The sequence below is a fragment of the Rhagoletis zephyria genome, unplaced genomic scaffold, assembly GCF_001687245.7.
Source record: "Rhagoletis zephyria isolate East Lansing unplaced genomic scaffold, Rhagoletis_zephyria_1.1 Rzeph_scaffold_01006, whole genome shotgun sequence".
Taxonomy (NCBI): domain Eukaryota; kingdom Metazoa; phylum Arthropoda; class Insecta; order Diptera; family Tephritidae; genus Rhagoletis; species Rhagoletis zephyria.
This window is the reverse complement of record NW_016158090.1, coordinates 155180-161422: the sequence shown is the minus strand read 5'-3', so window position 1 is coordinate 161422 and position 6243 is coordinate 155180. Positions and strand designations below refer to the sequence as shown.

Genomic DNA, 6243 nt, shown 5'->3' with positions numbered 1-6243 from the left:
ATGATGGAAAGACGAACTGGAATACCAAAGCTACAGTTCACAAAGCTTTAAAATACCATCCCTACCACAATCAACGTGTTCTGGCTCTACAAGAGAGAGATTACCTGTCGGGGGTTAGATTTTGCAGTGAAATGTTGCAAATGCATGATTCAGACCCCAACTTATTTAATAAAATAATTTGGAGCGATGAATCATCATGCAAACGTGATGGTTATTTTAATTTACATAACATTCACAGTTGGAAGATAGGNTCCCTACCACAATCAACGTGTTCTGGCTCTACAAGAGAGAGATTACCTGTCGGGGGTTAGATTTTGCAGTGAAATGTTGCAAATGCATGATTCAGACCCCAACTTATTTAATAAAATAATTTGGAGCGATGAATCATCATGCAAACGTGATGGTTATTTTAATTTACATAACCATCACAGTTGGCAGATAGACAATCCTCACGAATTGCGGAACTGTGGAACTGCCGCCAACGCTCAACTCCCACAGTTATTTGAAGTTCCTTCAGCAACGGCTTCCAACCTGAAGATGTACCCTTAAACCTTCTGCGAAGACTATGGCGNGGTGGAAAGACGGACTGGAATACCAAAGCTACAGTTCACAAAGCTTTAAAATACCATCCCTACCATAATCAACGTGTTCAGGCTCTACAAGAGAGAGATTACCTGTCGAGGGTTAGATTTTGCAGTGAAATGTTGCGAATGCATGATTCAGACCCCAACTTTTTTAATTAAATAATTTGGAGCGATGAATCATCATGCAAACGTGATGGTTATTTTAATTTACATAACATTCACAGTTGGAAGATAGGCAATCCTTACGAAATGAGATAAGATCGTTCGCAGTACCAGTACAAAATAAATTTATGGTGCGGTATTTTTAATTGTCAGATATTGGGACCTGTGGAACTGCCGCCAACGCACAGTTATTTAAAGTTCCTTTAGCAACGGCTTCCAACCTGAAGATGTACCCTTAAACCTTCGGCGAAGACTATGGCGGTAAAATGACGGAAGCCCTGCTCACTACGGGCGTGAAATAAGAGCTCATTTAGACGAAACTTATCCTCGCCGATGGATTGGACGATTCGGGCTAATCACGTGGCCTGCTCGATCGCCAGACCTGAATCCATTCGATTTTTTCTACTGGGGCTGTCTTAAGGACAAAATTTATTAAAAAATAATTCAAATCGAAGAGCATTGGCCGGAAAAAATAAATGGAGCTGCTGCTGAGATAGCCCAACTGAGTTTAAGATCTCTATAAGCGTATTTTCTTAAAAGGTGCCGAGCTTGTATTTGAGTAGAAGGTAGCCAATTTGAGCATATTTTATCAATAAATGAATAATTTTTTCTGCAAAAAACTCGTGTATGTTTTATTTTACGTGAACCCATCCTTCACAAAAAATAGTGATAGATATAGCCCTTGTTATTGACTCTAGTCCGAATCCCGGTACATTTCTTTTCACCAGAGATAGTCAAATTTGGGAAAGAAAATATCAAAAATTAAAAATCCCAAAAGAGTCCTAATTTTGTGATGGTTCCTTAATATATTTTAACTACATTGCACTTGAGTATGGAGAAGCAACTATCTGGAAGTATTTTACATAAAAAATTTACTAAGTATAGCTAGCCTGGTTTGTAGATGCAGTTAAAGAAAATACATGAGAAGGCACGATTTTTTTAAATTCAAAAAAATTTAAATATTTCAAAAACGGTGACACTTTTACCTGAAAATTTTTTGTTTATCGGAGAGCTCACCCCCCCACCTACCTTCCCCTAAAGTTTGGCACGTTACTTCTGGGACACCCTGTATATAATTAATATATCGATGGCTGAGTGGAAGATCGACCTATCTCGGCAGCCATTCGAAAACGCTCTATCTCAAAAAACTTTTCAAGAACGCCCTATTTCAGAATTCGTTTCAAAAACGCCCTATCTCAGCTGCCGAATCAAAAACGCCCTATATCAGCATATTTGCAATACATTTTGAAGTGAGATAGGGCGTTTTTGAACCGAATTTTGAGATAGGGTGTTTTTTCAATTAAGTTCTGAAATAGGGCGTTCTTGAAATGTTTTTGAGATAGAGCGTTTTCGAACTGGCTGCCGAGGTAGGTCGATCTTCCATTCAGCCATCGGTATGTAGATATTGATATAACTTACTCCTAAGCTATTGATGACTTAAGGCTGCTTCCTTTGATCCTTGTTGATGTTCTGGCTGATTGCTGATTATCCCTTAATTCCAGGTGAAGCAGTTTGTCGTTCCTGCTTGGTGACTGTAGTTATCTTCCTTGAAGTTATCGTCCTTCCTTGGTGACTGTAGTTATCAATTTTTATTTTTTTATTTGTAAACCCTTCTAGGAAGGGAGGCTCTTCTATTCTGGAGGGTCTGGAATTCAGACTCGCGGAATTGAGCTGAGTTATAAATTGGCTTTATTTACGTTACTGGCTGTACAAGCCTTTATTTATCGCGGCTAATCCTTTGCAGGATATTTTAAAAAAACGCGATTTTTTATTTCGTGAATTCGAAACACTCGCGGTTAATCCTTTAGGATACTTGTTTTTTTTCTCCTATTATCTTGATTGAAACGCGCGTTTTTTTATTTCATGAATTCGAGACACTCGCAGCTAATCCTTTAGAGTACTTGTTTTTTTCTCCTGTTAAGTTGATTGAAACGCGCGAGCCCCACGTTGGGCGCCAATTATGTTTCCCCGTTTGGGAAACAGTAAAAAAAATATGTTTTGATCCGCGGCCTCGCGGATTAATTAAAACTCGAATTGAGTTAGTCCCAAACTTGGAAAAAGACTGCCCTTTATTTTCAATCTTAGCTTATTTATAGCATTTATAATATTTATTTAGCAATTAATTACACCATAAGGCGTTGGCATTGCATCATGCTATGATGAAAGTCCAATGTCTTGTACAAAGAAGTTATTTGACACCCTTGAATGGTATTTTCCATTCAGAGCGGAAAAAATATATCAAATTTAAATTTTTGACAAAGAAATCAAATGAGTCATCAATTATGCAGCTGCATAATTGCTGAGTTTGCAAAATTGCATTATGAATCCGCAAGATACAAATTAATAAGAAATATTGTTTATATTTACTACTGTGCCGCTTGTGTGGTCTGCCGTTAACTTAAATACGGAGATACTTTTAGCAAGTTTTGGCTCTTTTTCTTTGTTTAAAAAATGTTTTTTAGGACTAACTTTTTAGACTAACTACCTAAAACAAACCATGTATGTATGTATATGTACGCTTTTGAGTATGTAGTTTTGTATCCCATTAAATTTGACTATAAACAAGTGCAAGTTTGAAGTAGGTAGGACATACCGTTGATTTTTGGCAATTTTTTTCCATATAAAGTATGTTGGACAATTTCTTTGTTTGAAGAAAATTACCAACAGCTTCCACAAAAAAATGCCAAAAATCAACGGTAAGTACTAAATGCTTCAACCTTTCACTAAAATTGAATGCGCTATAAAATTGCATACTCATAACGTTTCTAAGAAATCTAATTAAAAAGCCTAAAATTTTGATGAAGCTTTGTCAAATTCTCCTAATTTTTGTACAAAGTTGAAATTTTCGCCTACATGGTTTTGTTAGATAACGAGCTACACTTTCATAAAATAATAATAAATGGAGCTCGGATATTTATGCAAGTGCATATTTTTGTTTAACATTACAGAACGTCCAGACCTGGGTAGAAACTCATTATAGGAGGAAGTGAGTTAATTTGGTCCTATTATGTTTGCATATTTTGCATGTTTCCATATTTTTTGAATGTTTGCATATCTTTGTATATATTTTGCATGTTTTTGTATATATTTTGCAAGTTTTTGTATATATTTTGCATATTTCCTATAAATAAAGTATTATAAGCACGCCACCCTGATGGTAGCCCTTGTTAACTCCGCACGCGACTAGGGATAGGACAATACTACTCACAAGTACGATACTATCGATACTTTTTGTTCCTTTCCGAGAATTTTTGGATCGATGCTTTTAACGAAAAACTTGAGTAAAAATATCGATACTTTACCTCGATATCCCAATATTTGCAGTAATGTTACCTTTGTTAGTTTATATGTATTTTTGCCATCTCTAATGCTGAAGTCGATAGTAGTATATTTGTATGTGTATGAGGTAAAAACACGCACATCTTTATTTTAGAATAATTCAGACCTCAGTATTTCCAGTAAAAAAACTGTGGTGAAGTCCTTTATGGGGATAAAGTTTCCAGAGGTGAAATTTTAGGTAGCACACAATTTCTTACACGCATGGTTGCTTTTCAACACTCGTGAAAGAAACTTAAGAAATATTAAAAAAAAAGTTCATATAATACATTAATTTTTGAAAGAGATACCATATAATGTATGTACTCTGGTTAATAATATCAAAAAATTTATTAGAACCACCGATTAATGTTATATTTGATACAAATTAATATTGCTGCCCGAACGTTCTGCGCATTGCCACTGAATAATAGATTTACTTAAAATTACATCCCTGGTCCTTGTTCTTTCTGTATCGCATCGTGCTGAATTCACATATCTCAGAAATTTGACAACAAAACAAAACAAAGGGAGTATTTTATTTGCTAATTTTTGCGATTTCTATTGTTTTATGTAAATTTATGTCTTTTTAGGATATGTTGAGGCAACAAAGAAGGCGCAGTTTGAAAACGGAGTTATTAGTAATGAAGTAGCAGGCATATTTGGAAAATTATGCCGATAAAAAGGATGGAATTTGGGAAAGTAAGTGCCTGGTTGCAGGATATCCATGTATTAAAAAGTATTTAATTAAATTGTTTCTCAATGTGCTAAATAACAAGTTAAGATGACTGCCATCACGGCCGGTAAGAAACCGCAAGCAAAGGGCAGACAACCTTCCAGGAAGCTGCGTCCTGTCCCTGAGTCGGAGCTGAAGTTCAGCAAGAAGCAGGTCAGCAAATTGCTACCCTGATCAAGTGTAAACTAAAGCGCTCTGCTCCGATTACACTCCGTAAACGTTAAAACTTGGTGCATGCTGAGAAATATCAAACAAGAAAACTCCGTGATGGACGCCGTGAGATGAAGTTGCGCCGTGTGGCAAAAAAACGCGGCCAATTCTACGTGTCTAAACAATCCAGATTGCCTTTTGTGATCCGTATCCGCGGTATCAACAAAGTTGCACCAAAAGTGCGTAAAGTTTTCGCCACATTAACCACGGTTTGTTCATCAAATTGAACAAGGCAACCATTAATATGCTACGTATGCTGAACCCTATATGGGGTTATCCAAATCTTAAATCATTTCGTGAATTGATTTACAAACGTGGAATTGTCAAGCACAACCATCAACGTGTCCCAATCTCTGAAAGCTTTGTCATCGAACGCAAATTGCGCAAAGCGCACGAAATTCTGTGCGTTGATTATTTGGCGCACGAAATATTCACTGTTGGAACCCACTTCAAGAAAGCCTCCAACTTCCTGATGCCATTCAAGCTCAACACATGAACCCGAGGCTGGCGCAAGAAGGCTAATCACTACGTTTAGGTTGGTGATTTCGGTAGCCGTGAGCATAAGATCAACAAACTGCTGCGCAAGATGGCTTAAAGAAATTGTTTTTTTGTATTTAAGGCGACAATATAATGTGGCACATCTTCAAAAGGCGCCCAAGCAAAAGAAAATAAAAAAATTCCTGAAGTTGCCTTTACACGCGTCGATTTCTGTCGATTGGAAAATTGCCAAAACGCTTACATTTTACGGTTGAATTGCAATTTACACGGGTAGATTTTAGTTAAACGACAAAAATCGACCGTGTAAAAGCAGCTTAAATAACGTTCAAATTGATGATCACATTTTAGATGGAAAATACCAATACCATTTCATAATTTCGAAAATTATTCCATTTATATTTGTTCTTGCATTTTCCACATCACCTGTGAGGTATGCTTTTAGGCGCGTTACCGATTTTTTTTAAGGTGCTCGGTTCCCCAGGAAGCCTATTTTCAACTATACAACTTAACCTAGAAAGAATTAAAACTTAAGCATGCAATATATAAATAAAATTACAAAATGTCTTACATCTAGTAAACATAAAAATTGCACAAATTAAATTCATTATCCATTATAAAATAAAATTAAATATATATGTACATATTTACAAAATGTGGTCTGTATGCACCCATAGTAAGTTCCCATAAAACCTAGCCTAAATTCAGAACTGAAAAAAACGAGAAAATGGGGTCGAACAG

The 6243-nt window shown here is 36.2% G+C and overlaps 1 pseudogene; it reads left to right on the top strand.

Moving 5' to 3' along the window:
- The first annotated feature begins 4725 nt into the window (after positions 1 to 4725).
- Positions 4726 to 5801, top strand: LOC108362418 (60S ribosomal protein L7-like; annotated as a pseudogene).
- Positions 5802 to 6243: the final 442 nt, after the last annotated feature.